Genomic DNA, 26,073 nt, shown 5'->3' on the forward strand with positions numbered 1-26,073 from the left:
CCAGGGAGCCCGGCGCCTGCCTCTCTTGTTTGTGATCAGGAGAGAGGCAGGAAAACAGACAGAATTCTTAGAATGCTATCGATTTGCATATTGTTTTGCATAAAATCCCATAACAAACTTGAAAACCCGGATCCCAGCTCTGAAAATGTAAATGGAGTTAACAGCACAGTTTACTACCACTTTCTAGGCTGGTCACCTCCCGGGCTTTTGAATAAAATAATAAACTCAGGAACAAATAAATATTTTATCAATGACTTCTTTTTATTTTTACCAAGTACCTTATTTCCTTTTCCTCTGCCATTTGACACAGGTCGGGAGGTTCAAGCCACAGAGAGACTGGGAGGATCCAATTGTAACTAAAATTAACAAGCATCTCCCTGACCCCTACTATGTTCAAGGCCCTATGTGCTCAATGGAGGGGGTTGTGAACAATGAAGAAATACTGGGTCATAACTCATCGAGCCCTGAAAATACTGTATTTTGCTGGACGTTTTCATCTACTTATCTTTCAAGCTTCTTACTAAAATACGTCCTGGAAGTCTGCCTTCAAAATTGACCACATGCTCATGTAAAGCCAATATATATCCCCCAAAAGATGATATTCTGTCTCTCACCTCACTTTTCCCACAGAAACTGCACATGTAAGGGAGAGATGGACACCAACGAGAAGACTTTTTAGTTATCCAAAGAAAGCTGATTGCTTTATGGATTTTTAAAAATTCCCTTTTCTACCTAACAGCAGAGAACAGAATCAGGAAAAAAAAATTCATAAATTGGGTGCAAAGCCATTTCTATATTTTTAATTTTACATTAGTTTTCACTTGGGTTCTTCACTTAAAAGAATGTACCGTTTTTGCATTAAGTTGTGATGTAAGCTACATTACAGTAGGTCTTATATTGAGTTGAACCAAAAAATAACTCTTTCTTTTTCAGTTTAAATAAAATGAATAAAAAAATAAAAGTACAATTAACATTTATTTTTTAAAAAAGAAGAGGAAGAATGTATAGCATTTTGTTTGTTTGTGTATTTATTTTGTACACAATCCTCAACAGCTTTTACACTTTCTTCTCTTCCCCATAGCCCCCCGCCTCTCTGCATCTGAGGGGAGAAATATGAAAGGAGAAATGGCATGAAGTCTGGGTCAAGAACAAAGAGTAGAATAGGGAAGCGATGCTGCTGCTACTGATGGAAAGACAGAGCTACATGGTCAGGTAAGAACCTGAAGAATGCTCAGGAGGAGCCATCAATGAGAACCTTGGTAAAACTCCTAGTTATACAGAGAGGAGGATTTCTGCTAAGATGGTGATAAGTCCGCACCCTTGATATAACCTTTCAGCAGGAGTTGTGCCAACTGGGTAACGGCTTGATTGGCCAGCCTCAAAGAGGCTGAATTTACACAGCAGCCCCTGGATGACAGGAGCCCATCATCTTTGGATCCCTAGCACCTAGCACATAGTAGGTGGCTAATAGTTACTAGGAACCTGGTGTCTGACCTTGAGTCTTGGCAACCTCCAAATGGGATTCGGGCATGTCTGGACTTGTCGGAAAGCCTTCAGGAAGGGTCTATTTGCATGAAGGACTGAGGATCCTCTCCAGAGAAATTTCACTGGGACACTGTCTGGCAGAGCAGCCTGGCCCAGAACAAAACTGAAGGGGCCAGTGAAGGAGGCAGGTAGGCATTCTGCAGGGTACTTGTCTCTTGACTTTGCCTCCCTCTCTAGCCATGATGGATGTTGAGTTCTGGGAGCAGGAGGCCTCAAGTGAAAGCTCAAGGACTGCTCATCTAGGGCAGGGAGGGAAGCAGAGATGCAATACGAAAAGAGGCGAAGCCCCTCCCCAACTTGGGCTTGAACCCTGCATAACCAGGGTATCTTGGCCTATCCAGTGATCTTATTCAGGGGCATTATAGATAACCAGTGACCAGGAGCAGCGTGGTCTGAGGTGGCCTGAATGTGAGCACTGGAAGGCAATGGTTTGTAGTTTTTTTGCCACTTCGGGGGTCTGTCGTAGACCTCAGAAGTAAATATCCCGGAATTTAAAAGGAGGGACGTGACACATAATCCTTGGTAGCTGGCTGAAGTTTTTCTACCTGAAGCTTCTTTGCAGATGTACCTGAAACTTCTCAGAATAACTAGGGAATTTACAGAGAACCAGAAAACTGCAGTAGAAGGTGGAGGGGGTGGTGGTCAGTAAAATACAGAAAATTACCTCCCAGAATGAACATGTTGATCCAGGACTTTAAATCCCAGAACTGGGTAAACTTGGCTCACTATTCATATAATATTTCTGTAATTTTAGGAGAAAGCTGTAACTAGTCTAGCTGTGACCAGAGCAATAGTCTATTCAGCAAGTTTTAGTGACTGCAACCCTTAAGCTGTTCTAGATTACTTTGGTTGCCAAGCATGGGCAGTTTAGAGAGGTATTCAATCCCTTCCCACCATCCCTGCTTGGCAGGGGCACCTATTAATCAATCAAGGGCCTCCCAATCAACTTGGGGCGGCCAGCGCTGCATTTGGCAGAGGAGCCTGAGACACCGTGACTGGCAAAAAAGCACAGAGTGTGATTACACCAAGGGGTGCAGACAGGCTGGAGCCATGCACAGGCTCAGAGGAGTCTGAGCATCAGTGACAGACACAAGCTCATGGTTAAAGTGCATTTGTTTTAGTTATTTGTCCATTAATTTGTGTCCTTGTCATAATAAATGTTAACATACTTTTCCTATTAATAACTAAAATTAATTTCCCTGTAATTTAAGTTCAGGAACATTGTCTTCCAGTGTACATCTGCAGGATAGCTAGAGTCATTTTCAGGCATGTGGATGAGAGGGGGGAAAAGAAGGAAGTCGAATTTCTTTGCCTTGGAATTTGAACTGGAAGGGATCCTAGTGGTCCAACTTCATTTTCCTACAGATGAGGAAACCACGGCCCAGAGGGGCTGGACATTATTAGGCAACCTTCCTGAAGAAGGAGTCCCTTGTCAGTGGAAGAGGAAGCCTGGATTGCTTCTGTGTTCTCAACTAGAACAGAGAACGTGCACTCTTGTCCTATTACGTATGTATGTGTGGTTTTTTGAAATGAGGTCAAATTCACCAAAAATAGTGTTCAATTCATTGGCATTTAGTACATTTGCAATATTGTGCAACTATCACCTCTCTCTAGTTCCAAAACATTTTCACCACTCCAAAAGAATATCCTGTATCCATTAAGCAGTTATTCCCCAATTCCCCAGCCCCTGGCAACCACCAATCTGCTTTCAGTCTCCATGGATTCTGGATATTCCCTGTAACTGGAATCATAAGATATGTGACCTTGTATGTCTGACTTCTTTCACATAGCAAAATGTTTTCCAGGCCCACCCTTGTTATACCATGTATCAGTACTTCATTCCTTTTCACAGCTGACTAATATTCCATTATTCCATTGTATGAATATATGACTTTTATTTATCCATCACAAGCTAATGGACATTTGGGTTATTTCCACTTTTTGGTTATCACAAATAATGCTGCTATGAGCATGTGTAGGTAAATATCTGGGTATCAGTCTTCAATCCTTTGGGGTTAAATACCTAGGAGTGGAATTGCTGCTGGATCATATGGTAATTCTACATTTAACTTTTTGAGGAACCGCCAGACTTTTCCATATTAGCTGCACCATTTTACATTTTCACTGATAACATGGGAGGGCTCCATCGCATCCTTTTTTATTTCTGATGAAAATAATTTACATTTCTTCTGCCCCTTCAACATCTTACTGTGACAGAGGTTCCCTCCCTCCAAGCTGGCTCCCAAATATTCTTTAAAAAATATTCTTTTATTGTCTTTGCCACACCACATCACCAAGAGGATTATCATTACATTGAATGGCTTTAATGTGGGCGAAGACGATCTTATTTATTGATTAATCAAACACTTTTTTAACACCACATTCCAGGCACTGCACTGAAAGTATTATAAACATGATTTCTATCAACTCCTCTTCCACCACCAAGAAGTTATTATTTTTGCCATTGTGAAGATGACAAAAGCAAGGCAAAGAGAGCCTAACAAACTTGTCCAAGTTCACACAGTGAGAGTTCACGCCGGACAAAATCTAAGAGATTCCAATGTGATAAAACTGGGGGTGGGGTGGAGGATCATTCTGAGCCACTTGCTTGGCATAGCAAGGATTTTTGCCCTTAAGTACTTTTTTCGTTGTAACTCTTAATTATAGCACTTTCCCCTGCAATAACAATTTTAACTATTGGTTTCCTTACTGATACTTGGTGTAGAAGGGAGATAAGCAAAACTTACCATAAGTTATGCAGTTGACTACATGAAGAGTAACCGTCCAAACTACAAATTAGGATTTGCTCCTTGCTCCATTCCAATTATGGCTGAGCGTTTCCAGGAATCCCACATATATGCAGTGATGTACCATCTGTTGATAGTAATCCTTGGTAATGATCCACACATCAGTCCACTGGGTTGCGTGGCTCACCCCTCAGGACACAGGATGTGCATTTAACTTAAATGGAGCTGGTGAAACAAGAAGAGAGAGCCTGAAGGGAATTTATGCTTGAGCTCACCACTATGAATTGGGTTTAGAGAAAGATGCATCTGAGTATGTCCATTCCCTGTGGAGTCCAGTCAGCCCCCTCCTTTCCAAGTCTAAGGGGATGGCAAAGAAAGTGACTTCCTATAATCCTTAATTATTTCTATGCATATGGACAAGTTTAAGCCTCCCTCATTTGTTCTTTGATAATTCTGCTGTGTGCAGATTCTGGGAAGTGCAACCTATCAGGAATATTCATTAGTATTTTCCAATTCAACTCTTGTTTAAGCTGAAAATGTCTAAAACGCATTGGCTCTGGCTCAAAACATGGCATCAATCATAAAAATACAGCAGTGTCAAATTTATATTAGTACAGAATATTTTAAAGGAACTTTTTTGCTTAGTTTTATAAAGCTTTTTCCAAAGGGGTTTTCATTCATTAGAATTTCACATCTTAAAGTAGTGTATTTAAAATAACCTTATTTTAGACAAGTTTTAGATTTACAGGAAAATTGTGAAGATTTAGACAGAGTTCCCATATGCCCCACACCCAGGTCCCCCTACTGACATCAGTTATTGGTATGACACATTTGTCACAATTTATGAATGAAGAGTGACATCTTATGATTAACTAAAGCCCTTATCATGTTCAGATTTCTTTTGTTTTTACCTAATGGCCTTTTTCTTTTCCAGGTTCCTATTGACATTGTACAGTGGTTGAAATGAGTTTAGAGGGTTTTCAGGAGAGTACATGCCAGCTCTGCCTTTTCAGCCCTTTAGCTCCTGCAGAAACTTCCAGATTCCCCAGGGCAGGAAGGAATGGATACCTACCTATAGAGCGTGTCTTCTTCCCATCCCTTAGGTTGGCCCACTGTTAAGCCCATTGCCCTGGCTGAGGCTTGATGGCACAGCTGGGAGGCCTCTCTTTATAGCCAGGGGGTCTCAGGGGTTCAGATCGCTGATCCCTCCCTGCCCTCTTCTGGCCTGGAGGCAGAGGGGGAAGGCAGTGCTAGAAGGCTCAGTGCCCTGGGGCTCACTGTTCTAGAAGACCTCGATTTTGTTCTCATATTTACCTCCTCTCTACTTCCGGAGGAGAAGCCTGACTGATCCAAGGTAGTGGGTCTCAGACCCCAGTATCCATGAGAATCACCTGGCAAGCTTGTTTAAACACAAATTGCCAGGCCCCACCTGCTCTGTTTCAGTAGGTCTGGGTAATGCCTGAGAATTTGCCTCTCTGACGGGGTCCCAGGAGCTGTTTCTGGTGTGTGTGGGGGTCACACTAAAGTCCACTTTTCTAAGCCAATCAGTTTATGGCATTACCCTGGTGACTTCTGGTCTAGGCCTGGGCAGGTGACCTAAAAAAGCCTAATCCAGTGGTTCTGGGCCCCGGGTGTACATTAGAATCAGCTGAGAGCTTGTAAAATGACTTCCAGCTGGGCCCCACCCCAGATGAATAAATTATTATTTCTAGTGAAAAGGCCTAGGTATTGCAATTTAAAAAATAAAATAGCAAAGAAATAAATAATACATTCTCATCATCACCAATTAATAAATAATGAAGTGATCAAGGAGAAATGAAATCAGCAATAAATAAACAATACAGCAGTGCTGGTGATTTTAATGGGCAACAGAATTGAGAACCACTGGTCTGCTCAAACTGAAAAGAACTTAGATTGAAGGGAAGGATCCAGCTTGTTTTCTTGTTAAATGTGGAGAAAGGAAACAGGCAGCTCTCTGGCCTCTGGCCAATGTCTAGTCACCATGAGTGGAGCCGGTCTCAGAATGAAGCCAACTCGGAGAGCATGGAATAGAGCATGGAAAGAACCTGGGATCTTGGTGACACTACTGGGCAGCTTATCTTACTATTCTGGGAGCCAGTCCTACCTCTGGACTTCCAGTTATGTGAAATAATGCATTTCCTCATTTTTAAAGCCAATTTAAGTCACAGTTTTCAACTACTAGTTGTCAAAAGCACTGTAACTGATAATACCAGAGAAATGGTCACCTGTAGCCATGGTAAATTGTGTCTACTCTTAAAGATGTCACCTCTTCTGCACACTCCAGAGGACCAGTTCCTTCGTGACTCCATGGAGACCAGGCAGACGGGGCAGCGGGATGGTCTAGTATATTCTGTAGCTAAAGCTTCTTTCCATTTCCAGGCTGCACATTTCCAGCTCTGAAATTCTACTGTCTGTTTCTTCTCCTCAACAAAGGAAATGAAAGAATAAGGAAAGACCTGGCATTGTACCTCACGTTTAAAATATTTGTTTTCTTTTTAACTAAGCAAATAACCTCATACTAGTCAAATTGGAGGTTCCAACTGTACTCATCATGAACTGTTTTCTTAAACTACAAATTTGTTTTCAGGCAATAAATCCTTTTTTACATGTATAATAGGGAAACGTTGGTAGAACATAAATATTCAACACTGGGAGCTAGCTATAACAAAGTCAATGTCCAGCAAATGTTTTATTGCATAAATTTAGTACAGTGGGTTACAAAACTGAATGTGGAGTTAGAGTCCCTCTTTAAAAGAGATTGATTAATGATTCTGAATAACCAAGATATTATTAATGATTGTTTCTGGGTAAGTGGGAATATGGTAGTTTTTTTACGTTCTATTTTTATCCTGTATTTTCTAATGGGCACATACTGCTTTTGTAAAAAGAAATAAATATATATATATTTTTTTAAAGAATAATAAGGGATTGTTTTCCCTACTTAGAACAAATTTTCAGTTCTTCCGTGTGCTGGTCGCTGGCTTGCTGGTGCTGAGTACCACCCCTGCCATTCTAGGCACTGCTCTGTTGGAGGTGGCTGGAATCCTGTGAATTGCATTTCCCAGACTCCCTTGCCAGCTGGCCCAGTTAAATGCTGCCAGTGGGAAGCTCTGGTGGAAAACTGGATGAAACGAGGGCGAGACCCCCTCTTTTTCTTTTCTTTTTTTTTTTTTTTAAGCTCCTGACAGTGGCTGTGGCAGCAGCCAGCAGCTGTGGGTTCCAGTCGCCTTCAGCGGTTGCAGCAACAGCGTCCACAGTTAGGGGTGTGGCCAGTGTCCGCAGCAGCAGCAGCAGCAGCAGCAGCAGCAGCAGCTTCCTGCAGGCAGATGCCAGACTCTTGGGCTCTGATAACATCTCCACCTCCCTAGTTTCCTCCAGCCTTAGGAGTGGTCCTGACTCCCAGCAGATTCTTATTCCTAGGTTATCACCTCTTCCCCTTTTCCTTCCTCCAACCTTTCCAACACTTTTGTGACTGATTACTTAGGTTAAATTCCCTCCATTTGAAATACCTAAAATGATGTCTGTTTTCCCATCAGGACACTGGCTGCTATGCCTGCGTACTCTCAGTTCCTACACGGAATTCACTGACAACGCCTTTCAGTTCGACTGCCAAGTTGTCACTCCAACCTCTCCTCCTCTCCCTGTCTCCATGGCCACCACCGGTCCAGACCACCATCATCTCCCACGTGGATCACCGTAACAGCCTTCTCTCTCTCAGGTCTCCCCGCTTTTACACTTGCCCCACATCAACCCATTCTCTACACAGAAGCTAGAGCAATCTTCTTTAGACTTAAATAAGATGGTGTCACTCTGCTTTGTGAAACCCCTGCACTTAAAATAAAATCCAAACTCATTATTGTGGCCCAGGAAGCCCCAGTGACCAGTTCATTGTGCCTTGTCTGCTTCACCCATTGTGATCCAGCCACACCACATTTTTTTTTTTCAGTTCTTGAAACAAGCCAAGCTCTTTCCTACCTCAGTCACGCTGCATATGTGTTATCTTCACCTTGGAATACACTTTTTTTCCTACCCTTCATGAGGGCAGCTTCTTATCACTTCCTCCATGTTATTTCTTCAAAAAGGCCTCCCTTATCACCCTGACAAAATAGGAATGTGTTCACGATAGTAATTCCAATACCCAGAACGGTGCCTGACACAAATCAGATGTTCACTACACACTGAATGAGTGCACTGCCTATTTAACTGTTTCTATACTCATGCATAGAACTCAAGGAAATCTGCTTTTTCAATCAAGTTTTTTACTGTTTGAGGTTTAAGTTATGTTTCCCTAGAGAAAAGGCTAAAAGTTAACTAAAATCTAAACAGTAGAAATAAAAGAGTAAACATTTTGGAAAAACAGACCAAACTGTGAAAAGATGAAGAACCAAAAAACATTCTCATGATGCAGCAGCAAAATGTTCTACCAAGTCTCATTTGGTCCAAATTCTTCTGTTGACAAATGTGCTTTGCCTAAATCGATTTCAGTCCACTAGCGAATGCTGATTCGGTTAGCCAGCTGGGTTCTGAGGCACTTTTAAGGCTCTACGAAGGACCAGCAGAGAATTTCACTTAGGACCAGACCTCATTCTTCAAACACTCTGAGCACTTGCATTCTTCCATCATTCAGCTGGGCATTCACTCACTGAGTCAGTCAGCAGATATTTTCTCGCATGCCTTCCACATGCCAGACACTACCAGGTGCGGGATGCAGAGGTAAACAAGATAGACAGGATTCCTGGGCTTCTGAGGCCTCCGTGTGAAAAGGAGACAGTCAACAAGGAAGCACATAAAGAAGCACAATAATTGCAGAGAGTGATTAATTGCCTTGAGCAAACACAACAGTGCAACATAACAGGTGGTGAAGGTGCACCACCAGGTCATCGGCTGGAGAAACCTTCCCTGAGAAGACAGCACGTGACTGGCGGACACGGTGACCAAAAGGGGCCACGTTGAGACTTTAAGAGGCCTTACACACGGCAAGATGATGAGGGCCTCCCTCCTTCCCACCCCCCAGGCAACTGAAAATCGAAAAAGCCAACCACAGCTTAAAATCAATACAAAGGACGTCAACCAAGTTCTGCTTTCACCACCCCCACCCCCATAGGAACTACTTTGGGGGAAATATCTCAAATCAAATTCGTTCCAAAGTATTTTCTTATTTTTAGAGCTCTTTCTTGGCTGATCCTCCAAATATACCTTTAATCTGTGTCCTGAGTCACCTAGCACGTGGAGCCATCTATGCAAAAATCTGAGGAAAGAGGATTCCAGGAAGAGGGAAGAGCAAATACAAGGGCTCTGACAGGAGAACTTGGTGCCCGCAGCCTGGGGCCGCCTTGTGTGTTTTGGTGGCTGCTTTCACAGCCTGGAGGGTGACAGTCTCCTTTAACTCTGTTTCAGGAGACAATTGGCCTGCCTCACCCCAGCACAGCCCGCCTTGGCGGTACAACAGCACAGCAGACTCAGAGTTGGACAAAGCCTGAAATGCTGTGTGGCCCATTACAGAAAATGTTTGCTGATCCCTGGGTTTTACTTATTTATTTTTGTTCAAAGAATGCTATTGAGAGCTGCTGGAGAATTCTCAGCTGTGGAGGGAGCGTGGTTTCATGCTCCTTTTCCAAAAGCCAGCTTTGGCAGCTGTGTGGAGAATGAGGGGGAGGAAGGAAGGGTCCGGCAGAGACCAGGTAGAGGCCTCGGAGTTTGTAGAGGGGAAGACGCTGGGGCTTGGGGTCAGCATCACGTCTCCTAAAGGGCCAGCCCTTCCGCAGCTACAACACAAGGCTGTTCTTCTCCTGAAAGGGCTCTCATCTTTCCACACCGCGTCCACCATTTCGCAGTAGAAAAAGATGCCTTTTGAGACTTCCCGTCCAATGAGTCATCTTGAGAGGTCTCTGATGTACTCCTGCCCAGTATCCAATCCTGTCTACTCTTGATCAATGAAGGAAGGCTGCCTTTGCAGGAACCTCTGGCATTTTGGTTCCCTACTTAGTCCCCAGACATCTTGAAAGAGCCATGTGACCCACACATTGTGGAGGCTGCTGTCATTTGCTAGTTTCTCCAGGTGCCAGGTTGGTGAGATCTCTGGGAAGCTAAGGCTGAGTTCTGGCACCCCTTCTGTGGTCCTTATGACAGGCTCGAGTCTTCTGGGGCTTTGCCGATGCACCTGCCTCCCTGTGGGCCTTCCCCTGCTCAAGAGCTGAGACTTGACCTAAGGCAGGCCTGCGTCTTCACCGTGTGACACACAGCATGGCCCCTGTTCTCTAACTTGAGAGCTCTGAGTCGGCCTTGGGTCTGCGTCTGCTTCCTTCTGAGTGTTGGCTCCTACTGGGAAGGGAAATGGAGTGGAGCTGTGTGGATGATGGCGCAATTTCCCTGATGGACTGAAAGCAGCTGGTTTCTACCATATCTCTTTTGCTTCACCCTCAGTATACCTGTATTTAAGGTTCAGTTCGATTTTTAAAAAAATTAACTGCTTTCCTCAAAGCATTGTAGAGTTGAATCTTTGCTGTGGGGACTGCCTGAAGGTGCTTTCGTTTTATAAGTCTGAAGGCAGATCAGAGGAAGACAGAGCCTGAGAGACGCCACAAAATAATATTCATAACAAGAAAGACAGCTTTATAGAACGCTTTTAGCTATTTTTATTCATTCATTCTGGGGGGTAGACTGCCATCTCCTCATTGAAGATGAGGTGGATAGTAGCTGTGTCAGCAGTCAGAAGAGCCAGGGAGAGGAAACAACCCTGGAGTTAGGATGGCTGGTCCCAGCAAAATCTTAGGGGCACCCCCAGGGCTGAGGTAACTAGGCTGACAGAGGCAGGGAGGTCGATGAAATGGATGGAGGCCACCGGACTTAAGCTGCAGAGGTCAGTCTTCATCTGACAGCGCGAGTGGTTCTGGAGCTTTAAGGAGAAGCTGGGGTGTGGGAGAGGCTGTGTAGCACTGGGGACTCCCCGTTGAATGCAGAGTCGCAATCTCAAAGGTGTGGAGCACATCAGAATCACCTTGCAACTTTTGTTTTCGTTGAAATTGAGTTGATTTACAATGTTGTGTTAGTTTCAGGTCTATAGCAAAGTGATTCAGTTTTGCATATATTTATATTCCATTTGAGATCCTTTTCCAGGATAGGTTATTAAAAGATGTTAATATAGTTCCCTGTGCTATACAGTAGGTCCTTGCTGTTCATCTATTTTATATATAGTAGACACCTGTGCAACTTTTTCACCCTCTCAGTTCTGAGCCATCCCCACCCACACCTATCTCCCTCCACATCCTCCTCCTCTTCCTCCCATCACCGCAGTGCGAACCTCTGTCACTGACAGGGGTGTGACTCCTCTTCGTGTGCTGGGGCCAGGAGTACATCCAGGTTTTATTGAGTCTGAAGCTGACACAATTTTAGGGGCCCTCTTTAAGAAAAAAAAATACAAAATAGCAAATATAAAATGTTTGCAAGTCAATACAAAATACACTCAATGTACCCCAGAGCCACAGACATATCTGCTTCATTCTTGTTAATAACTGCACACTACTGGACTGTAGGAATGCACCGTAATCTATCTATCCATTCCCCTACTGATTGATCTGTACATTCTTTCCAGCCTCTTCCTACAATATGTAGTATTGCTGTGAGCACCTTTGTACATACATCAATTCCCACACTCAGAAGCATATTTGTAGGGAAGATTTCTAGAAGTAAAAAATCACTGGGTGAAAGCATTTGTGCCTTTGTAATTTCAATAAATATCATCAAATTACCTTCTATACAAATTGTTCCAGTTTACACTCTCACCAGCAGGATATGAGGGTTACTGTTTGCCATACCATTGCTGATACAATACTATTGTTTTATTTTTGCCAATCTTACAGATGGAAAATTATACATCTGTATCTCTCTTTTAATTTTTTTTTTAAACATAAGTGAGTTTGGGTACTTTTTTACATGTTTGAACCACATCTGTGGGTTGTGTGTTTGGCGAACTGTTCATATCCTTTGCCCATTTGTTTTCACATTAGACCAATAACCCTATTGGTCTTTATCTTACTGAACTGTAGAAAGCCTTTATAGTTTAGAGAAATTAACCATGTAATATCTAATATGCAAATATTTTCACAGGTTTTGTTTTTTTTTTTTAATTGGCTTTTGACTTGGCTTACAGGGGCTCTGTCATCAAGGTTTGTTTTTTTTTTTTCATGTCATCAAATTTAGCCTCCCCAAAGGGGGCTATTTTAGCTATGGTGTAGGGAAGGCTCCTCTAGAGAGGTGGCACTTGAGCTCAAGCCTAAATTTCATACAAAGAGCAGGAAAGCCAGCCCTGGTCAGAAGGCTCTTGGGCAGGAATGTGCTTGGTGTGTTAGAACCAAAAGGAGTCCTGGCAAACAACAGGACAGTGCAGAAGCAGGAAACACACAGGACAACATGGGAGAAGCGGACAGGGCCCTGATCATGCAGGCTGTGACCGCCAGGACAGGAAGTGTGCTTAGCTTTAGGGCCCAGAGAGAAACCAAAACCAGTGGGAAAAAAGACAGAAAGGCAATTTTAGGTTCTACATGATTAGATGAACATTCTAATCATTCACTGTCCAGTGTGGAATGGGCTCTAGGAGTATTCATGGGTGAGTTTCCTGGCCCTGGAATTTTTCAGGCAGAAGTGTAACACCTCTGGGTGCAAACTGCAGTGGAGACTCAAGCATTAGATGGTAGTTCGACTGGGGGCACAGTTATCGTATATACATCCCTGCTTTCCCCTTTTCTCATGGCTTCTCCCCTTTTCTATTCTTAAATCTTTCCTTCCTTCCTCCTTTCCTTCCCACCCTCCCTTTCCTTCCTTCTTTCCTCCCTCACTCCCTTTATTTCCCTCTCTTTCCTTCCTTCCTTTTCTTTGTTTCTTTCTCTTCCTTTCTTCCTTTCCTTCCTTCTTTCTTTCCATTATCCTCTCCCACGTGATGGTGCTGCCAGTGGTTTATTCTTGGCTCCACTGATAGCCTTAAAGGTCAAGGTGACATAGTGTTTACATGGAAATAACTTTCCATTTCCAATGACACCTGTTTATGGCTATGCCGTGCACGTACCTGGCACTGGAACCCTCTTTGACCCAGGAGTCCTCGAGGACAAGAACCACATCTTTTCCCTCCTGTGCTGTATCCTGGTTCAGAGACGTGGACCTACCAGATGCTTCATAAACAGGTGATGTTAATACACCTTCACAGGCTGTGTTTGCCACATGGCTGAGTGCGATGGTACAGTTTCCTCTTGATGGTTGAGATCTAGGAATAGGGAGGACAAAGACTGGCCTGAGGAATCAGAGCTCAAAATGGATTTGAAAGCCTTCCCTACAGATGAGGTCGAGCCACAATTATGGATGGGATCACTGAGTCAGAATGCAGGGGAGGAGGTGCAGAGGGGCAAGAAAAGAAGAAAAGACAGCCCTGAGGTTTCTGGCCTAGGAAACCTTTAGGCAGACAATGTCACGTGACACCAGAATTGGAGAGGGGCCAGGGTAGGATCTGACACGGAGATGAGAAGAGTTAAAAAAAGAAAAAAGAAAAAGAGGGCAGAGCAGGCTGTTCTCGGAACCTGGCACCAAAAGTGAAGCAGCCCATTGGGGGTGCGGGGGGAGGAGGCATTAGAGGAGTTTACACTGAGCCAGTGCCCTCACTAGGCCAGAAACCGCTAAGGCCTTTTCATATTTTGCTTCACTTTGTTTCACAACAGCTCTGCAAATTACAAATTATTATTCTCATCTTACGGTTGTGGAAACTGAGGCTCAGAAAACTGAAGTGACTTCGCCAGAGTCACCTAGTTGGTGAGTGATGGTGCTGGGATTTACACCCTGTCTGCTGCCAAGGCCTCACTCCTCTCACTCCATCAAAAAAGCAGTGAGTTCCCCCTGCTACTGCAGGACACTGGGCAGCCCCGGGAGAGACCTGCTGGTCTCCAGGTGAGCGGAGGATATGCCTTCAGCCAGGTGGCCTGGGCCAGCAGGTTTGCTCTGCTCTCAGCAGAAGGAAAAGAAAAATGCAGTTACAATCATTTTCTCAGCTTCTCTCTTCAGCCAAGCCAACAAGTTTGTTCTAGAGCCATGTTTTATCCAAATAAGATCTTAGTGTTTCCTCAAAGGAAGACATCAGTGTACTTAGTTTAGAGGCACTGATTTCTTTCCAATTTCTTATCTCCCTGTGGCCATATTCTCTCAACACATCTCTCTTCCACACACAGCAACCACGCTCATTTGGAACTGGAATCCTACATAAAGAAGGAAAACACTCAATAGGAAAATAAATCCTGATTTTTTTTTTAAACCACCATGGATTTAGGGAGATGAGAGTGGTCTTTCTTCAAACACACTGCAGTACAATTAGATTCACAAGCATCAAGCATCCTAAATTTTATGATTTGCTCAGTTTACATTATAAAATTTACTCTCGCCTGGTCATAACACAATCATCTCACACATAAAATTACCTAGAATTTAGTTCCTTTTTTGGGTTGCTCCAGGTTTTTTTAGTTCACAGTTATTATGATTTGTCCTTCACACTGATTATAATAACAGATAGTAAACAGTTCCCCAAGCCGACGTTTGCGTAACTTTGGTGGTACAGGTCCTTTTGATGAAACTTGGTTAGGAAATGTGTAATCTCATACAAGCAGGTTTCCTCAAGACAAACCACTTTTGAAAACAAGTTGGAAGTTTTTGTCTTTAATTCCTGTTTTAGACATGTTATAAACATGCAAATTTATTTCTCAGTTGATTCAATCTGCCATCTCTAAATCTTTAGGGAGAATTACAGAAATGGAGATAAAATCTTGGTAATTTATTCAATTTTATCACTTCCACTGATTCCCATAAAAAGACTCCATCTGTCAAATTATCCTTTCTTTAAAAAAAAAAACTTTTATAATTTTCTTTATATGGGTATGTTGAAAACGAGTAGTTTAAGTATCTGTGTCATGAAAACTATTGACGTTCCAGTAAAATCTGTTCTTTCTAAATTATCTGTTCTTTAGCCTCTTTTGAAAAGAAACTTCAGCTCCTATCATTTGTTTATAATTTGCTTGTGCAGCTTGGGATTTATTGCTTTGGATGAATATATTATGGCATGTTTGGGAAGCATAGAATAAAATATTCTTACGTTAACATAGTCTGTGATTTGGATGCCAATCTATAATCAGTACATCTTTCTTTCTGAAATTTCTGCAGCCTGGTTTTATTGAAAGCACAAATAGTCAGCATAAAAAGAAGAGACACCTAGTTGAATCCCATCTTTTATCATATATCTTCAGCCTTGTTTCTGTAATCACAGGCTGCATGAATACCAATGTACCTGAGCATCTGAGCTCCCTCTGAGAAACACCCCACCACTACCAGGAGTTTTCTGATTTCTGATCTCTACTGGGCCCTCCTTGGACTAAGCTTTGGTCAGCACTCTCATCCTCTCAACAACTATACCAGGGCTTTCCTTTTCTCTTGAAGGCCTCACCTAGACTTGTGAACAAAATACAGAACGCCCAGTGAAATCTGAATTTTAGATAAACCATGGATACATTTTAGTGTATGTCCCATGCAATGTTTAACTCATCCTCTATTTTCATTTTTTATTTATTTTATTTTTAATATTTATTTAATTTAATTTTTTAATTGTAATTTGGGGGGGGGGCAGGGGAGATAATTAGGTTTATCTAGTTATTTATTACTTTCAGTGGAGGTACCAGGGATTTTATCCAGGATCTTGTGCATGCTAGGCATGCACTCTACCACTAAGCCATACCTTTCCCCAAGTCTTCTATTTTTATTTGCTAAATCTGACAACCCTACTCCTAACCCCTCTTTCTCTCTCATAGCCAACTTTGTCTCACAGTAAAATCTAAAGTCATTAGCAGGAACTTCCTCAACTTCCTGTCAACTCCTTGTCAGATTCACCTATCTTAAGACACACCATCGCCTGGCTCTCTCCCACCCCGGTGACTAACCTGCTCAAGGCCAGCCTCCGTGCTGAGCTGCTGCCCACCCTCCTTCCCTGGCCCTCTCCTGGGTGAGAGGTCCTGACACCAGAGCTGAGCCAGAGGCTGTTTCCTGCAGGATGAAAGCATCCTACAGAGTCCAGCCCTGGATGCACGTGTTTAGTGAGGAGAAACAGCTTTGAAATATTTGGAGCCAGAAGCCAGTCTTAACAGCTCATATAGGAAAGAAACCTGATAGTCTGCCTAGATTTGACAACAACCTGAAACAGTTACATGATATCATCAATAATTTGGGGGACACTGAAAAAAATCTTTCTGAGCCATCAATTTTTAAAAGTTTAAACAACGGTGCTAGAGGAAAGATTGAGTTGTTTTTCTATCTACTCTGTGGAAAGTGATTATTACAAAATCATTGTCATATGAAAGAGTGATTAAAATCTCTCAAGTCAAAAACTGAGGAGAAAAGTGTTTTAGATGTATTTAAAGGAATTAACTTTTTAAATGATGTGACTTTCTAGATTTGGTGATGTTTGTGGTCTATGTCAACTTTCAAAAATTCATAATTATTGTCATTTACTTTTTCTTCTGTAACATTATGTATTTAGTCCTGGCTGACTGATGACTAGAAGCATCTGTTCCTTGCCATGTAAGCCTCTTGATGGTGCCACTTACAACCTGGCATCTGGCTGGTGGCTGCACTCAGCTCCTTAAAATGTGGGACTCTTCACAGAGCAGCTCCCAACATGGCATCTTGCTTCATCAGAGAGAAACCAAGAAAAGCCACAGAGAGATGGGGGAGAGAACCAATCTTTTGTAATCTAATCTAAGAAGTGACATCCCTTCACTTTCACTGTATTTTATTTGCTAGAAGCAAGTCCTTGGGTGCCGCATGCACTCAGCAGGAGGAGATTAGACAAGAGGGCACCTACTAGAAGGCAGGGGTCATCGAGGACCATCTGGGAAGCTGCTCTCCACAGCTACTTCAGAGAGGGCTCTTCTCCTAGCTGACCCAGTCTACCTCGAATCTAAGCTTCAGGCTCAGCTCTGCCCAGAGAAAGAATGTGGGTGAGTCCAAGGTCGCTCAACTAGACAGTGGGAGAACTAGAACTGGACTCCAAGTCTCCCAAGTTCCTGATTAGTCCTCTGTTGTCTTTCATACGTGAGACTTAGCACTCCAGCACAGGCACAAAGAGGCCAAGCAAAAGCATTTTGACTTCAAAAAACAGGTACTAAGGTTTTTAAGCTGGAGAGTATACAACCAGAGGTGATTTTAAAGGAAGATTAGGGTGAAGAGCCAAAACAATCTTGAAGAAGAAGAGCAGAGCAGGAGGGACCACACTCACTGATTTCAAGCTATACTACAAAGCTGTAGTAAGAAGGCAGTGAAGTACCAGCACAGCAACAGACATACGGCGCAATGGAACAGAACTGAGAGCCTGGAAACTAACCCACTCACATATGGACAATTAATCTATGACAAAGGAACAAAGAACATACCATGGAGAAAGGACAGTCTCTACGGTGTTGGGAAAACTGGACAGCCTCATGTAAAAGAATGAAACCAGACCACTATCTTATACCATACACAAAAATTAACTCACAATAGATTAAAGATTTGAATGTAAGACCTGAAACCATAAAATTCCTAAAGGAAAACATAGGTAGTAACTTCAGTGACATCAGTCTCAGGGATGTTTTTGTGGATATGATTCCAAAGGCAAGGAAAACAAAAGCAAAAATAAACAAATGGAATACATCAAACTAAAAAGCCTCTGCACAGTGAAAGGAAAGGCAATCAATCTACCAAATGGAAAAAGATATCTGTAAATTATATGTTTGATGAGGGGTTAATAATCAAAATATATAAAGAACTCATACAATGCAACAACAAAAAACAAACAACCCAAATAAAAATGCACAGGGACTCTGAATAGACATTTTTCCAAAGAAGACATACTGATGGCCAACAGACACGTGGAAATATGCTCAGCATCACTGATCATCAGAGAAATGCAAGTCAAACCACAATGAGCTATCATCTCACACCTGTTAGAATGGCCATCCTCAAAAAGAACAAATAATAAGTGTTGGCACAGATGTGCACTGTTGGTGGGAAGGTAAATTGGTACCACTACCATAGAAAATAGTATGAAAGTCCCTCAAAAAATTAAAAATAGAACTACCGTATGATCCAGCAATTCCATTTCTGAGTATTTTTATGAACAAAAGGAAAACACTAATTTGAAAAGATACATGTACTCCCATGTTCACTGCAGCATTATTTACAATATCCAAGATATTAAAGCAACCTAAGTGTCCATCAGTAGATGACTGGATAAAGAAGATGTACAGAATAAGATAGGATATTATTCATCCATAAAAAATAATGAAATCTTGCCATTTGTGACCATATGGATGAATCTTGTATTAAGTAGGTGAAATAAGTCAGACAGAGAATGACAAATACTATATTAGTTCACTAATTTATGGAATCTAAAAAATAAAACAAATGAACGTAACTAAACAGAAACAGTCATAGAGACAGAGAACAAACAGGTGGTTGCCAGAGGGAAGGGGTCAGAGAGAGGAATGAGGGAGAGATTAAGAGATACAAACTTTCAGTTATAAAATAAGTCAGGGGGATGTATTATACAGTGTAAAGAATGTGGTCAATAACACTGTAATAACTTTGTATGGGGACAGGTGGTTACTAGAAAATGTGGTGATCGTTTCATACTGTATTTAAATGTGGAATCACTATGTTGTATACCTGAAACTAATATAATATTGTATGTCAGGTATTTTTCAATAAAAAAGAAAGATTAGGGTGATGACTGTAAAATGGACTGCAGAAGGAAAGACTAGAAATTACATTAATTCCTATTTATTTATAATTAGCATTTTTATGATCTATAGTTTTGTATTTTATTATTATAAAGACATCCTATGTTTTCATAAGTCCTAATACAATGGTCTTTGAAAGATAATTTAGGTCAAAAATATTTCAGGTAAAATACAATATTGGAAAGTCTATGACCAAATTTTATGTTATAACACACAATATTTTCACACGTGTACAATGATTTAAACTCTAAAAGTTACTTCCAGTGAAATTTCAGAGATGATATTTTCTACTAAGATCAGAAGCCCCTGGGACAATGAGGACTTGAAAACTGAGAAGAAATTGTAGTCAATAAAAAGTATTGCCCTAGCACAGGGAACTATATTCAATATCTTGTAGTAACCCATAATGAAAAAGAATATGAAAATGAATATATGTATGTATATGTATGACTGAAACATTATGCTGTACACCAGAAATTGACACAATATTATAAACTGACTATACTTCAATTAAAAAAAAAATACATGACATACATGAAAAAAAAAAAAGGACTGCCCTGTTAAGCCTCCACCTCCAGCCCTGACAACACACAGCATTTAAATGAACAGTATGGGGTAGCAAAGTCTTCTACTTACCCATCCAAATTCGCCCCTGTCTTCTTCCTTCAGGAGTAAATTTTGTGAGGTTTAGCTGGGCATACAGCTTAGTTACGACTACATTTCCCAGCCTCTGTAACAGTTACGTGCAGCAATTAAGACTAAGTTCTGTCATTTGTGGCAAGATGGTTGGACTTCAAGATCATCATTCTAAGTGAAGTAAGCCAGAAAGAGAAAGAAAAATACCATATGATATCACTCATATGTGGAATCTAAAAAAAAAGGACACTATGAACTCATCTACAAAACAGAAACAGACTCACAGACATAGTAAACAACCTTACGGTTACTGGGGAGAGGGGGTGGGAAGGGATAAATTTGGGAGTTTGAGATTTACAAATGTTAGCCACTATATATAAAAATAGATTTTAAAGAAAGTTTCTTCTGTATAGCACAGGGAACTATGTTCAATGTCTTGTAATGACCTTTAATGAAAAAGAATATATGTATGTATATGCATGACTGGGACATTGTGCTGTACTTCAATTAAATAGATAGATAGATAAAACATAATAAATAAATAAATAAATAAATAAATAAATAAATAAATAAATAAATAAATAAATAAATAAATAAATTTAAAAAAAGACTAAGTTCTGGCCAATAGGGTATGAGCGGAAGGGATGTCAGTCATTCCTAGTTGTGTCCTTAATGGAAAAGGTATGTGCCCCCCCACCCCTCCCCTTCTGACTGGTTGGTATGCAGATGTGCTGACAGGAGCTGGGAGCAGTCAGAAATGAAAACAGCCTTGGACCATCTATCTCTGGAAATTTCCATGGTCAAGTTCTTTCTTGTGTAAGCCACTGAGCTTTGAAGTCCCTCTATTACAGCAGTTTATACTACAACTTGACTACGATAATAACATTTCCACCTTTACCTTGGTTCTCTACCCAAAGGAGTAACAGACAGGTGTCTAGGCAACAGTGATAGGAAAAGGAATGTTATCAGCCAATATTCAATTATTTTTATCCTCTCCTACTTACCTGTGAAGCTACGAGGATCAAAGTGACAGCAGCAAACCCCTAGCTTTTCTTGCTGTTTGACTTCACTGCCACTCTTTATGTGCCAACAGTTAGAGAAGCAATAGTATCATAAGCTCAGATTTGCTAATGAACCAAGCGTGATTTTAAGTTTCAATCTCTCAGGTTTGACCAGGGTCAGGGACTAGAGATCCAGTTAGTTTTGTGCTGGTAAATTTAACCACTGGCTCTCTAGGGGAAAACAAGCCCCAATGAGTAGGGCTTGCCAATTTCCATGGTGTAAATTCTCCCACCACGGCCAATTTCAAACTAGTAGTATGACACCCCTAAACAAAGCCCAGAAGAAATGTTGACAATTGCACAACTGCACCTTGCTGGCTAATACTCGCTGGCTCCAGAACATTTGATTCTGTCTATCTGTTACCCAAGCCTGGGACCACTTCTGATTTCCTTTCTTGCTTACTTTCTGGAGGAGGATGCTAAATTTACAGTGATGTGCAGCCGGAACAGTAAAAACAATGTTGGGGGTGGCTCTGATGATCTTTCAACTGCAGCTGGGTCCTTGCCTTCATTTGATCTGTGATGTTCCTGTAGTAACATTTCATCCTTTTGGTTCAAAGCAGTGGTTGGTAAACATGAGTGCACATCAGAAACACAGGGAAGTTTCAGAAACTGGCAATGCCTGAGTTCCAGCTCCAGAGATTCTGATTCAGTTAATCTGGGTTGGGAGTGTTAAAAGCAGTTGATTTTTAGTGTGCAACCAAGGTTGAGAACCACTGGTTTAAAGTAATAGATCTCCTATGTATGTGACAGAGGGTTGGTTTTATAATTTTTGCTTTTCACATAAAGAGGAAAAGTCAACGTACATGACCTGGTAAAAAGGGAAGAAGCCAATGGTGAAGCCAGGACCATTTCCTTAGTGAAGGGAAGCTGAGGAAAGGAGGTCTGTGCTCTGCCTCCTCTGTAGGTCCTGGAAAGAAACTTACATATTACCTTTCTGAATTCTTAAAAAACACTAGCGAGTCTTCCTTTTTAGCTAGGAATTTAAATAAGCACAGGAAATGCTGAAGTGCTAGGAAACTGTCATAGATCACTTAATCAGCTTTGATATTTTCAATCTATAAAAACTGGTATTATTCATCATGAAATCTGGTTCAACTTCTTTCTACCCATATTAGATTTGCATTTATCCTTAGAAGCAGATGCTACATTGACTATGTTCAAAAATCAGCAATTAGGTCATGTATTTTTTGATTGTTAAGTTAACCTCTGAAGTAAGCTGTGATTAGAATTTTACAAACTAACCAAATTGCTAGTTTACCAGTGAATCATTTTCACACAGTACTACTTCATCTAATAATCCATACAAATCTAAATGCAAACACATGGGTGATGTAATCAAGACAACAGAGTTCTGGTTAGATATGTGGTAAGCCCAGCACGTTGTCAGTGGCTGGGCGGCATGAGATGGAGGATAAATACAGGAGCAGGAAGCCTGGTTCTGAGCTTGACATGGTGCAAGTCTGATGCAGTTTCCTGATCCATAAAAATGGGGACAGGGTGACTTTGGCTTCACCTTTAATATTTTGATAAGGTATCCTGAGACTGGAGCCATCAGTGGTGTCAACGAGCCAACTAGGTGGGAAAAACCAAATGGGGTCTTTCCCCTAGGTTTCACAGACATTGATAAACTCTGAGAATGAATGTGTATTTCCAGATTATTTTTTCTGAGTTTATATTCCTTCTAAATCAGACGTTGCAAATGCATTTCATCTCCAGAACCAGTCTCATTTGACTGGTAGTGGCCTCCCAAAGCACTGTGTTGAGGTTTCTGAACCAGATCCAGGTGGGTGTAAGAATGCCACGATTGATAGGTGGTGATCATCTTGGGACTCAAAAGGGGGAAATGGCAATACACATGCCCTAGGTCCCATCCCTGTTCCCGGTCTTTTCATTTACACTAGTCTTTCCTTCATCCCCTACTAGGTACTTCTGAAGTGAAATGAATGTTGGGACTCAGTATTTGCCTACTTTCTACCAGGAAAATTTATTCCATTGTTAAGGTGCTAATGGATGTGAAGGTAGTTCAACCCAAACATTTAGCTATTGAGTCTTTGATAAGCAGCTTCAATTATGTTACATCCTCATTTTTTTTTAACTGAAGTATAGTTGATTTACGTTTCAGGTGTACAACAAAGTGATTCAGTTATACATCTACATATTTATGTCTGTTCTTTTTCAGATTCCTTTCCATTATAGGTTATTACAAGATAGTCAGTAGAGTTCCCTGTGCTGTAGAGGCAGTCCTTGTTGTTTATTTAGTTTACATACAGCAGTATGTGTGCCTATTAATCCCAAATCTTGATAATGATTGAACCACCCTCAGGTGACTCACTTAAACAACTAGTCTAGTTAAAGGGAAAAACCCTTGTATTTAATATTGTTTTGGCTAAAACAAAAACATGCTTTTTGATCCTTCTGCTTTTAAGCCAATCCCATTAGACAGAGTGTAAGAAATAAAAGAAATCATGACCTTCCTTCTCCTCCACCTCCTTAGGTCTGGATGGCTGTGGTTTTCTCTTTAGGGCAGGTGATTCCACAACATGATCTGAAAAGTAATTAACTACGTTAGAAGTTAATCCAGCACATACTTTGAAGCAGAAGTAATTCTATCCCTAAGAGTTGTTGGCAGACTGATTCATCCTTCCGGCTCTCGAAACTATAGGTAGTAATTGCCCCAGAATTTAAAAATTATCTGGGGAATTCCTTGTTCCACATTTAGGGTACAAACAACTAATGACTTTGACATTTTGGTGTGTGTGTGTGTGTGTGTGTGTGTGTTGTGGGGAGGGACAGATAGCAGTGTCTTGAGAATCACCATATGGATAAGAAAGCTGTCTCTTCTCACTATAAAGACCTGAAACACCCTTATTTGACCAGACTGTAAAACTGAGTTTCAAAATTAGTTAAGTGACGGTGTGTTTGCATGTGCATTTGTAGAGTGAAATCCCTGCAGGATACATCCTCTCAGAGTGCATGCTCATACACTCAGGAACTCTGGGTACAGATTTGCTACTTTCATGTTGGTTTGGGTATGCCATTACTGTTTGTAAAACAGTGTTGTGAAACTATCTTCAGGAAAGCAACTTGGCTTATAAATTATCCACTCATTGTCTTGATCAAAAGATTATACTTTTACACTGTTCTCATATGCCTTTGTTTTATGCCTGTTATCTTGATTTGGTCATTAGACTATGCTCTGCACACCACCCTTCCTAAACTTGCTAAATTCCCTGAGATTGAGAGGTGGGTGAGGCCCTCTATCGATGTCTTCCATTGTCTCCAACTTTATAGCCTCCTGCCACACTGGACACAAAGAAGCCCTCACTGAAGGGTCTGTGAACTATCATGATGGTTGTATGTAGTTTATATTCTTCATACTATGTCCCTCTTCAGAAACTGGAGACGGTTCAATTGGGATTTTCAGGTATCCATCAATCAATAGAAATCCTTGAATTGTCAAGCAGTCTTCAATATCTTAATGGTTTGAAATAACTGAAAGTAATTGAACCAAAAAATTATTCCCAAACTGGAGCTATGTCTCCATTTTGGGGATAATTAAAGGAATCACTCAAAAAAAAAAAAAAAAGAAAGAAAGAAAGAAAGAAAAGAAAAAGAAAAAGAAAAAAAGAAAAAGAAAAAGAAAAAGAAAAAGAAAAAGAAAAAAGACTGCATTATTTACTTATGGAAGAAGAAAACCAAAAAGTTAGCCCTTTCTCTCAAGTTGGTTGCAGTTTGGCTGGAGAAGACAAGATTAGAAAACACACACACAAGGTTTTGGTTGCTAAGTCCTCATATTGCTCCGTAAGTTAGAGGATCATGACCCACTGATTATGAGTGAAGGCATTAGGTATGAGGTGAATTAAGCCAGGTGTCCAAGGAGAACAAGTTTTGGAAAGACAGAAGGGAGAAGGGCAGACTTTCCCAGTGTGGCGTTGACAGGGGCAAACGCATGAAAATAACCAGTGCAGTCCATGAGGCGGTCAGCCTGTCTGCAACAAGAGGCTGGAAAATCGTGGGAATTACATAAATTTGATAGAAAGGGGCCCATTTATGTTGGGACTTTAGAGCTACCTTGAGAAGCTTGTGGTTAATATAATAGAAAATATGGAGCCACTAAAGGATTTTGACCTAGGAAGTGACATTAAAAATAATGTTTTCAGACTCTATTTCTGGCAGTGATATATAGGATGAAGTCAGACTAGAAACAAGGCATCTAAACTGGCTTGGCAGTCGGGTGAAAAAGGACACTCTGGCCAGGATGGGGGCCGTGGGAACAGAGACTGGAGTTATTTTGAAAGAAAATTCAAGCAGTCTTGGTGTCTGGCTAGATGTGGGATGAGGATGGAGGAAGTCGAGGGTGAATGTGAAGGTGGGTGAATGAGAGGGGAGGGGGCCCCATGACAGAACCAGGAGGGAGAAGGAGGAACTGTTTTTGAACGTGCGGAATTTGAAATGACAGTGAGCAGTGTAAGAAGGTAACACTGCAGGAAAGCGATTTGAGGAAGTCATGAAGTCTTATTTCAAAACCTGAGTCTAAGCCATTTAACTTCACTAACAAGGAGAACAGGACTTCACTCACATGGGTAAGGAGCTGATTAACTCTGGTAAGAATGTGAAAGTGTTTTGTACAGCTCTATCCAATGTATGCCTTTGGCATTTTACTACGTGTGCATCTCCTTCCCAATGGCACGTGATGCAGGAAAGGATATAAACCTTCTGCTCATAAATTGCACTCTGGGGTGTTTTGAGATAGATCACTTCTGGTGGCAGGGAGACTAGGGGGAAGGCCTGAGCAGTGAAACAGGTAAAAGACTATAATGAGGATCTGGTCCAGGGGCAGTGACAGCACAAGTAGAACCAAGGAGACTTCTACGCTTTTTAGGAGAAGAAACAATAGAATTTGCGGGGAGGGTGTAGCTCAGTGTTAAGAGTGCATGGTTAGCATGCACAAGGTGCAGGGTTCAATCCTCAGCACCTCCTCTATAAATAAATAAATAAATAAATAAATAAATAAATAAATAACCATAGTTGAGAAGGGAATGGGGTTATAAGTGACTATTTTCTCTGCAGGATGAATTTTGTGATGCACTATTATTTTATAATCAGAGCAGGAGAAAACATGATTTGAACAGCTCTAGCTTATGAAATAAAGACATCAGTCCAACTCATAAAAGATACACAATCTAGAGTTGCAAACTAGTAAAAAATTGAAATAACTAATAGAAACCATATGGCAAGTGACTAATAAAGGTCTGATCTAAGTAA

At 41.3% G+C, this 26,073-nt stretch overlaps 2 long non-coding RNA genes across 2 annotated transcripts in view; one reads left to right on the forward strand and one right to left on the reverse strand.

Annotated features, from left to right (window-relative positions):
- The first annotated feature begins 1,079 nt into the window (after positions 1 to 1,079).
- LOC116153515 (uncharacterized) lies at positions 1,080 to 8,183 on the forward strand. The gene is made up of 2 exons (XR_004137310.2): positions 1,080 to 1,212; positions 7,850 to 8,183. It is a non-coding gene; the product is annotated as an uncharacterized LOC116153515 (long non-coding RNA).
- Positions 1,207 to 26,073, reverse strand: part of LOC116153516 (uncharacterized) — a 374,055-nt gene continuing 349,188 nt past the window's right edge. Inside the window, exons 9-17 of the long non-coding RNA XR_010380933.1 lie at positions 23,279 to 23,353; positions 21,612 to 21,715; positions 19,745 to 19,915; positions 13,375 to 13,569; positions 11,614 to 11,712; positions 7,255 to 8,410; positions 6,539 to 6,736; positions 4,293 to 4,517; positions 1,207 to 1,784 (exon numbers count right to left, since the gene is read on the reverse strand). This is a non-coding gene — a long non-coding RNA (uncharacterized LOC116153516). The remainder of the gene's footprint in view (positions 1,785 to 4,292; positions 4,518 to 6,538; positions 6,737 to 7,254; positions 8,411 to 11,613; positions 11,713 to 13,374; positions 13,570 to 19,744; positions 19,916 to 21,611; positions 21,716 to 23,278; positions 23,354 to 26,073) is intronic.

The sequence above is a fragment of the Camelus dromedarius genome, chromosome 5, assembly GCF_036321535.1.
Source record: "Camelus dromedarius isolate mCamDro1 chromosome 5, mCamDro1.pat, whole genome shotgun sequence".
Classification (NCBI taxonomy): domain Eukaryota; kingdom Metazoa; phylum Chordata; class Mammalia; order Artiodactyla; family Camelidae; genus Camelus; species Camelus dromedarius.